The sequence below is a fragment of the Oryx dammah genome, unplaced genomic scaffold, assembly GCF_014754425.2.
Source record: "Oryx dammah isolate SB20612 unplaced genomic scaffold, SCBI_Odam_1.1 HiC_scaffold_11227, whole genome shotgun sequence".
Lineage (NCBI taxonomy): Eukaryota > Metazoa > Chordata > Mammalia > Artiodactyla > Bovidae > Oryx > Oryx dammah.
In genome coordinates this window covers 2,769,821-2,780,028 of record NW_024080620.1, presented here as the reverse complement: position 1 = coordinate 2,780,028, position 10,208 = coordinate 2,769,821, and positions in this window count along the sequence as shown.

The window sequence follows — 10,208 nt, the reverse complement described above, 5'->3', positions numbered from 1 at the left end:
AAGCAGGGCAAAGGCTAATAGAGTTTTCTCTACAGAATATGCTGGTCATAGAAAACATCTTTTTCTAACAACGCAAGAGATGACCTCTACACATGGACGTCACCAGATGATCACTTCCAAAATCAGGTTGATTATGTTCTTGGCATCCAAAGATGAAGAAGCTCTACACAGTCAGCAAAAACAAGACCCAGAGCTGACTTTGGCTCAGATCATGAACTCCTTATTGCAAAATCTGGGCTTAAGCTGAAGAAAGTAGGAGAAACCACTAGGCCATTCAGGTATGACCAAAATCAAATCCCTTATGATTATAGAGTGGAGGTGGTGAATAGATTCAAAGGATTAGATCTGATAGACAGATTGCCTGAAGAACTATGAATGGAGGTTCTTAACATTGTACAAGAGCCAGTGACCAAAACCATCCATAAGAAAAAGAAATGCAAGTCTTTACATATAGCTGAGAAAAGAAAAAAAGCAAAATGCAAAGGGAAAAGGGAAAGACATACCCACCTAAATGCAGAATTATAGAGAAGAGCAAGAAGAGAAAAGAAAATCTTCTTAAATGAACAATGCAAAGAAATAAAGAAAAACAATAGAATGGGAAAATTTAGAGATCTCTTGAAGAAAACTGAACATATCAAGGGAACATTTCATGCAAGGATGGGCACAATGAAGGACAGAAATGGTAAGGACCAAAGAGAAGCAGAAGAGATTAAGGAGAGGTGGCAAAAATACATAGAAGAACTATAAGAAATGTCATAATGACCCAGATAACCATGATGGTGTGGTCACTCACCTAGAGCCAGACATCCTGGAGTGTGAAGTCAAGTGGACATTAGAAAGCATTACAGTGAACAAGCTACACGAGGTGACTGAATTCCAGCTGAGCTATTTAAAATCCTAAAAGATGATGCTGTCAAAGTGCTGCACTCAATATGTCAGCAAATTTGGAAAGCTCAGCAATGGCCACAGGACTGGAAATGGTCAGTTATCACCCCAGGACTGGAACAGTTCAGAGCTAATCCCAGGACTGGAAAAGTTCAGTGTTCATCCCAATCCCAAAGAAGGGCAATGGCAAAGAATATTGAAACTATTTTAAAATTGTGCTCATTTCACATGACAGCAAGGTTATACTCAAAATCCTTCAAGCTAGGCTTCAGTTGTACATGAACCAAAAATTTCCAGATGTACAAGCTGGGTATTAAAGAGGCAGAGGAACCAGAGCTCCAATTGCCAACATTGGCTGGATCATGGAGAAACCAAGGGAGTTCCACAAAAACTTGTTGTGCTTCATTGATGACTCTAAAGCCTTTGACTATGTGCATCACAACAAACTATGGAAAATTCTTCGAAAGATAGGGGTACCAGGCTACCTTACTGGTTTTCTGAGAAACTCGTATGCACATCAAGAAGCAACAGTTAAAACCAGATAGGGAACATGGACTGATTTTAAATTGGGAAATGAGTATGACAAGGCTATACATTGTCACCCTGCTTATTTAACTATGCTGAGTTCATCATATGAAATGCAGGGGTGAATGAATCTATGCAGAGTTCATCATGTGAAATGCCAGGGTGGATGAATCACAAGTTGGAAACAAGACTGCCAGGAGAAATAACAACATCTTCAGATATGCAGATGATACCGTTCTAATGGCAGAAAGCAAATAGGAGCTAAGAGTCTCTTGATTAGGGTGAAAGAGGTGAGTGAAAAAGCTAGCTTAAAACTCAATATTCAAAAATCTAAGATCAAGGCATCTGGTCCCATCACTTCATGGCAAAGAGAAGGGGGTAAAGTGGGAGCAGTGACAGATTTTCTTTCCTTGGGCTTCAGAATCACTGCAGATGGTAAATGCAGCCATGAAATTAAAACACCCTTACTCCTTGGAAGGAAAGCTATGACATAAGTAGACAGTGTATTAAAAATCAGAGACATCACTTTGCTGAAAAAGGTCCATATAGTCAAAGCTATGGTTTTTCAGTAGTCTTATACAGATGTGAGAGTTGGTCCATAAAGACAGTTGAACACCCAAGAATTGATGCTTTCAATTTGTGGTGCTAGAGAAGACTCTTGAGAATCCCTTGGACTGCAAGGAGATCAAACCAGTCAATCCTAAAAGAAATTAGCCCCTGAATATTCATTGGAAGAATGTTGCTGAAGCTCCAATACTTTGGCCACTGATGTGAAGAGTCAGCTCATTTAAAAGACCCTGATGCTGTGAAAGATTGAAGGCAAAAAGAGAAGGCAGCAGCAGAGGATGTGATGGTTGGATAGCATCACCAACTCAACGGACATTAATTTGAGCAAACTCTGGGAGATAGTGGAGGACAGAGGAGCCTGGATTGTAGTCCATGGGATCTCAAAGAATTGGACACAATTTAGTTCCTGAACAGCAATAATTGAAAGAATTAGTCAAATTTTTATAGACCACAGTGTTGGGATATTTCTTGAGAAATTATTCTGGTAGTGTTTGCAATATGGAGTATTGTAGCTGGGAGGGAAAAATATTGACATCAAAGAGGGAAAGCAGAAAATCATGGCATTTTCAAGAATCAGTGGTATTTAGCATGATTGGAACACAAGCAACCAAGAATAGTATTAGAAGGTAAATACAAAAAACAAATCAGGGAATTTGGTAGCACTTCTAAAGAGAGAATTCTGGCAGAGGTCAAATATTGTTCTTTAAGATTTTTTAATTTTTTCTATGCATGCACATATATGGGGACTATATCTGTGAATGGGTAGAGATATAAAAATATCATCCTGATTAAGTCTAGAATTTACATTGAAGGCAAGAGTTATTCTATGAAATACTGCAACAGAATTCTAAGAAGCTTTAAAAAATGAACTGAGTGAAAGAGTGAAGTAGGGAAAAATTATATATATGTATATTTACATTTCCATATATAATATGCAATATTACTGTTTCAGTTTGAGAAAAACTTTCTGTTGATTTTAGATATAAGCAATCTGAAAATACTGAGATTCAAAGGCAGGGGAGGGGTCTAACACTGGTAACACAAAGACTAGTAACACCAGTAGCACATGGCTTTCAGTAATTATTTGTGATGGTGTTTGTTATGAATTCTTCATTACTTTTAGATGAGAAAGCCTCAAATATTTCACTAACATACACACACATATAGTCTCCTTTGTATACTCTAGTTTGGGTAATTTTTAATTTCTCTTGAAATTAGTAAATTAGTAATTTCTAATTTGGATAATTTCTAATTATGCTCTAGTTTGAGTAATTTCCAATTTCTCTTGAAATTAGTAAATTAGTAATTGCTGCTGCTGCTGCTGCTGCTAAGTCACTTCAGTTGTGTCCGACTCTGTGCGACCCCATAGACGGCAGCCCACTAGGCTCCCCCATCCCTGGGATTCTCCAGGCAAGAACACTGGAGTGGGTTGCCATTTCCTTCTCCAATGCATGAAAGTGAGAAGTGAAAGTGAAGTTGCTCAGTCGTGTCCGACTCTTAGCGACCCCATGGACCGCAGCCTACCAGGCTCCTCCGCCCATGGGATTTTCCAGGCAAGAGTACTGGAGTGGGGTGCCATTAATAAATTAGTAAATTAGTGATTTCTCTTGCAATTAGTAAATTAGTAAACTGTTCAAGTTTACTAATTGTTTTTTCTGCTCTGACCAGTCTGCTATTAAGCCCTTCCAGTATATTCTCAATTTATTGTATAGTTTTAAAAAATTATTTGTTTATTTATTTATGTAGGCTGTGCTATGTCTTAGTTGTGGTGAGCAGGGGCTACTCTATAACTGCATTGCAAGGGTTTCTTGTTTCAGGGGCATCTCTTGTAGCAGAGCACAGGCTCTAGGGCACTTGGGCTTCAGTAGCTGCTCTATGTGGGCTTAGTAGCTGTGACTCTCAGGCTCTAGAGTGCAGGCTCAGCAGTTGTAGTGCAGGCACTTAGTTGCTCTGATGCATGCAGGATCTTCCCAGACCAGGGATAGAACTGTTGTCCCCTTGCAAGACTGATTCCTTTTTTTTTTTTAATCACAGTATAAAAGATGTTTATTAATTTATCACAATCAATAGCCAGACAAAAAAGGTAATTACAATCACAAGCCATAATATGAACATGATTAACCCAATAATATAAAACAATTACATATAATTTGGGGAGTCAAGCAGAGTGATGTGGTAAGTGGAAGTGCATTCACGCACATGTTTACATTCACTCAGCCAGTCTATTGTGGCATCTGTTTCCATCACTTCACGACAAACAGATGGGTAAACAATGGAAACAGTGACAGACTTCATTTTCTTGGGCTTCAAAATCACTGCAGATGGTGACTGCAGCCATGAAATTAAAAGACACTTGCTCCTTGGAAGAAAAGCTATGACCAATCTAGACAGCATATTAAAAAGCAGAGACATTACTTAGCTAACAAAGGTTTGCCTAGTCTACTGTTTTAGTAGTCATGTACGGATGTGAGGTGGACCATAAAGAAAGCTGAGTGCTGAAGAATTGATGCTTTTGAACTGTAGTGTTAGAGAAGACTCTTGAGAGTCCCTTGGACTGCAAGGAGATCCAACCAGTCAATCCTAAAAGAAATCACTCCTGAATAGTCATTAGAAGGACAGATGCTGAAGCTGAAACTTCAATACTTTGGCCACCTGAGTGAAGAACTGACTTATTGGAAAAGACCATGATGCCTGGAAAGATTGAAGGCAGGTGGAGAAGAGAACAACAGAGGATGAGATAGTTGGATGGCATCATCGACTCAATGGACATGAGTTTGAGCAAGTTCCGGGAGTTGGTGGTGGACAGGGAAGACTGGCATGCTGCATGCAGTCCTTGGGGTCCCAAAGAGTCGGACGCAACAAAATGACTGATTTGAGCCAGTCTATGTCTTTTGGGTGGTGCATTTGAACTTACTATCATTTTCTTAATTCTTTTGGGTTTATTTTCTGCAAGTCTTTTCCTTCTCTGGTGTTTCCTGCCTAGAGAAGTTTCTTTAGCATTTGTTGTAAAGCTGGTTTGGCAGTTCTGAATTCTCTTAAATTTTGCTTGTATGGAAAGCTTTTGATTTCCCCATCAAATTCGAATGAGAGTCTTGTTGGGTAGAGTATCACTGACTGCAGTTTCTTCCCTTTCATCACTTTTTAAAAATATAAATTTATTTATTTTAATTGGAGGTTAATTACTTTACAATATTGTATTGGTTTTGTCATACATCAACATGAATCCGCCACAGGTATACACGTGTTCCCCATCCTGAACCCCCCTCCTTCCTCCCTCCCTGTACCATCCCTCTGGGTAGTCCCAGTGCACCAGCCCCAATATTCCAATATCATGCATTGAACTTGGACTGGTGATTCATTTCATATATGATATTATACATGTTTCAATGCCATTCTCCCAAATCATCCCACCCTCTCCCTCTCCCACAGAGTCCAAAAGACTCTTCTATACATCTATGTCTTTTGCTGTCTCACATACAAGATTATCATTACCTTCTTTCTAAATTCCATATATATGCATTAGTACACTGTATTGGTGTTTTACTTTCTGGCTTACTTCAATCTGTATAATAGGCTCCAGTTTCATCCACCTCATTAGAACTGATTCAAATGTATACTTTGTAATGGCTGAGTAGTACTCCATTGTGTATATGTACCACAGCTTTCTTATCCATTCTTCTGCTGATGGACATCTAGGTTGCTTCCATTTCCTGGCTATTATAAACAGTGCTGTGATGAACATTGGGGTACATGTGTCTCTTTCAATTCTGGTTTCCTTGGTGTGTATGCCCAGCAGTGGGATTGCTGGGTCATAAGGCAGTACTATTTCCAGTTTTCTAAGGAATCTCCACACTGTTCTCCACAGTGGCTGTTCTAGTTTGCATTCCCACCAACAGTGTAAGAGGCTTCCCTTTTCTCCACACCCTCTCCAACATTTATTGTTTGTAGACTTTGGGATCCCAGCCATTCTGATTGGCAGGAAATGGTACCTCATTGTGGTTTTGATTTGCATTTCTCTGATAATGAATGATGTTGATCATCTTTTCATGTGTTTGTTAGCCATCTGTACGGCTTCTTTGGAGAAATGTCTATTTAGTTTTTTGGTCCATTTTTTGACTGGGTCATTTATTTTTCTGTAATTGAGCTGCAGGAGTTGCTTCTATATTTTTGAGATTAGTTGTTTGTAAATTGCTTCACTTGCTATTATTTTCTCCCATTCTGAAGGCTGTCTTTTCATCTTGCTTATAGTTTCCTTTGTTGTGCAGAAGCTTTGGTCTTACGTTTAGATCTTTAATCCATTTTGAGTTTATTTTTGTGTATGGTTTAGAAAGTGCTCTAGTTTCATTCTCTTACAAGTGGTTGACCAGTTTTTCCAGCACCACTTGTTAAAGAGATTGTCTTTAATCCATTGTATATCTTTGCCTCCTTTGTCAAAGATAAGGTGTCTATAGGTGCGTGGATTTATCTCTGGGCTTTCTATTTTGTTCCATTGATCTATATTTCTGTCTTTGTGCCAGTACCATACTGTCTTGATGACTGTGGCTTTGTAGTAGAGCCAAGTCAGGCAGGTTGATTCCTCCAGTTCGATTCTTCTTTCTCAAGATTGCTTTGGCTATTCAAGGTTTTTTGTATTTCCATACAAATTGTGAAATTATTTGTTCTAGCTCTGTGAAAAATACCGTTGGTAGCTTGATGGGGATTGCATTAAATCTATATATTGCTTTGGGTAGTATACTCATTTTCACTATATTGATTCTTCCGATCCATGAACATGGCATATTTCTCCATCTATTAGTGTCCTCTTTGATTTCTTTTAACAGTGTTTTATAGTTTTCTATATATAGGTCTTTAGTTTCTTTAAGTAGATATATTCCTAAATATTTTATTCTTTTCATTGCAATGGTGAATGGAATTTTTTCCTTAGTTTCCCTTTCTATTTTCTCATTATTAGTGTATAGGAATGCAAGAGATGTCTGTGTGTTGAGTATATATCCTGAAACTTTATTATATTCATTGATAAGCTCTAGTAATTTTCTGGTGGAGTCTTTAGGGTTTTCTATGTAGAGGATCATGTCATCTGCAAACAGTGAGAGTTTTACTTCTTTTCCATTTTGGATTCCTTTTATTTCTTTTTCTGCTCTGATTGCCATGGCCAAAACTTCCAAAACTATGTTTAATAGTAGTTGTGAAAGTGGGCACCCTTGTCCTGTTCCTGACTTTAGGAGAAATGCTTTCAATTTTTCACCGTTTAGGATAATGTTTGCTATGGGTTTGTCATATATAGCTTTTATTATGTTGAGGTATGTTCCTTCTATTCCTGTTTTCTGGAGAGTTTTTATCATAAATGGATGTTGAATTTTGTCAAAGGCTTTCTCTGCATCTATTGAAATAATCATATGGCTTTTATTTTTCAATTTGTTAATGTAGTGTATTACATTGATTGATTTGTAGATATTGAAGAATCCTTGCATCCCTGGGATAAAGCCCACTTGGTCATGGTGTATGATCTTTTTAATGTGTTGTTGGATTCTGATTGCTAGAATTTTGTTAAGGATTTTTGCATCTATGTTCATCAGTGATATTGGCCTGGAGATTTCTTTCCTTGTGGTATCTTTGTCGGTATTAGGGTGATGGTGGCCTCATAGAATGAGTTTGGAAGTTTACCTTCCTCTGCAATTTTCTGGAAGAGTTTGAGTAGGATAAGTGTTAGCTCTTCTCGAAATTTTTGGTAGAATTTAGCTGTGAAGCTGTCACCTGGGCTTTTGTTTGCTGGAAGATTTCTGATTACAGTTTCAGTTTCTGTGCTTGTGATGGGTCTGTTAAGATTTTCTATTTCTTCCTGGTTCAGTTTTGGAAAGTTGTACTTTTCTAAAAATTTGTCCATTTCTTCCACGTTGTCCATTTTATTGGCATATAATTGCTGATAGTAGTCTCTTATGATCCTTTGTATTTCTGTGTTGTCTGTTGTGATCTCTCCATTTTCATTTCTAATTTTATTGATTTGACTTTTCTCCCTTTGTTTCTTGATGAGTCTGGCTAGTGGTTTGTCAATTATATTTATCCTTTCAAAGAATCAGCTTTCAGCTTTGTTGATTTTTGCTATGGTCTCTTTTGTTTCTTTTGCATTTATTTCTGCCCTAACTTTTAAGATTTCTTTCCTTCTACTAACCCTGGGGTTCTTCATTTCTTCCTTTTCTAGTTGCTTTAGAGTTAGGTTATTTATTTGACTTTTTTCTTGTTTCTTGAGGTATGCCTGTATTGCTATGAACTTTCCCCTTAGCACTGCTTTTACAGTGTCCCACAGGTTTTGGGTTGTTGTGTTTTCATTTTCATTCGTTTCTATGCATATTTTGATTTCTTTTTTGATTTCTTCTGTGATTCATTGGTTATTCAGCAGCGTGTTGTTCAGCCTCCATATGTTGGAATTTTTAATAGTTTTTCCCCTGTAATTGAGATCTAATCTTACTGCATTGTAGTTAGAAAAGATGCTTGGAATGATTTCATTTTTTTTAAATTTACCAAAGCTAGATTTATGGCCCAGGATGTGATCTATCCTGGAGAATGTTCCCATGTGCGTTTGAGAAAAAGGTGAAATTCATTGTTTTGGGGTGAAATGTTCTATAGATATCAATTAGGTCTAACTGCTCTACTGTATCATTTAAAGTTTGTGTTTCATCACTTTAAATATATCCTGTCATTCCCTTCTGGCTTGTAGAGTTTCTGTTGAGAAATCAACTGATAGCCTGGAAGGAGTCCCCCTATATGTTATTTTTCATTTTTCCTTATTGCCTTTAATATTTTATCTATGTTTTTAATTTTTGTTAATTTGTTTTCTATGTGTCTCAGTGTGTTCCTCATTGAGTTTATCATGCCTGGGACTCTCACTGCTTCCTGGACTTACCTATCTCCACTTCATTTACTTGTTCTGGGGGTTTATCTTGTCCTTTCCTCTGGGATATAACTTTCTGCTTTTTCATCCTGATTAACTTTCTATAACATGGTTTTTGTTTTATCCCTGTGGGACTATAGTTTTTCATGCTTCTGTCTGTCCTCTGATGAAGGAGGCTAACAGGCCTGTGTAAGTTTCCTGATGGGAGGGACTGCTTTTGGGAAGAACTGGGTCTTGCTTTGTTGGATAGGGCCTTGCTCAGTAAGACTTTAATCCAATTATCTGCTGATGGGTGGGGTTGCACTCTCTCTCTGGTAGTTTGTGGCCTGAGTCTACAGCCCTGGGGTGTAAGGGCTCTATGGTAGGGAAGTGACAACCTCCAAGGCATACACCAAGGAGGCCTTCCCAGACTGCTGTTGCCACTGCCCCACTTCCTGTGGTGAGCCTCTACCGACCCATGCCTCCACAGGAGACTCTTCAACACTTGCAGGTATTTTTGGTCCAGTCTCCTGTGGGGTCACTGCTCCCTTCCCTTGGGTCTCAGTGCACACGAGACTCTGTTCCCTCTAAGAGTGAACTCTATTTTCCCCAGTCCTGTAGAAGTCCTATAATTAAATCCTGCTGGCCTTCAAGATCATATTCCCTGGGGATTCCCAGTCCTTTTGTTGGATCACTAGGCTGGGAAGCCTGACGTGGAGTTCAGAACCTTCACAACAGTGGGAAAACTTCTTTGGTGTTATTGTTCTCCAGTTTGAAGGTCACCCACACAGTGGGTATGGCATTTGATTTTATCATGATTGCATCTTTAGCATCCTGCTGCAGCTTCTTGTCTTTGGATATGGGGTATCATCTGTGGTGGGTTCCCGTGTCCTCTTGTTGATGGTTATTCAACAGCTAGTTGCAATTTGATGCTCTCACAGGAGAAGATGAGCTCACATCCTTCTCCACCATCTTGAACTGGTTTCATTATATGGCTTTTTTTAACTTCTAGAAATTGATCTGGTTCTCTTTTAGATGTTTTATTTTCCTCTTAAAATTCTCCATCTTTTAATCTATTTAAGTGATTTTTCATCTAATTTCTTTAAATATTTATGTCATTTATTTTACATAAATTTCTTGTCTAATAATTGCAACATCTGGGGCATTTGTGGTCATATTTTTCTATGTTTCATATGTCTCACAGCTTTCTTTTTTATACATAAGACAATGTCTTTAAAACAACTTGAGAGAATAGAGTACATTTTGTTTTCCCTTAAAGAGGGCAAGACATTTCAGGACACTAAGAGTAAGGAATTGATCACTTTTGTCCAATTAGAGATTGAGTTGGATGAGGGAATCTGTG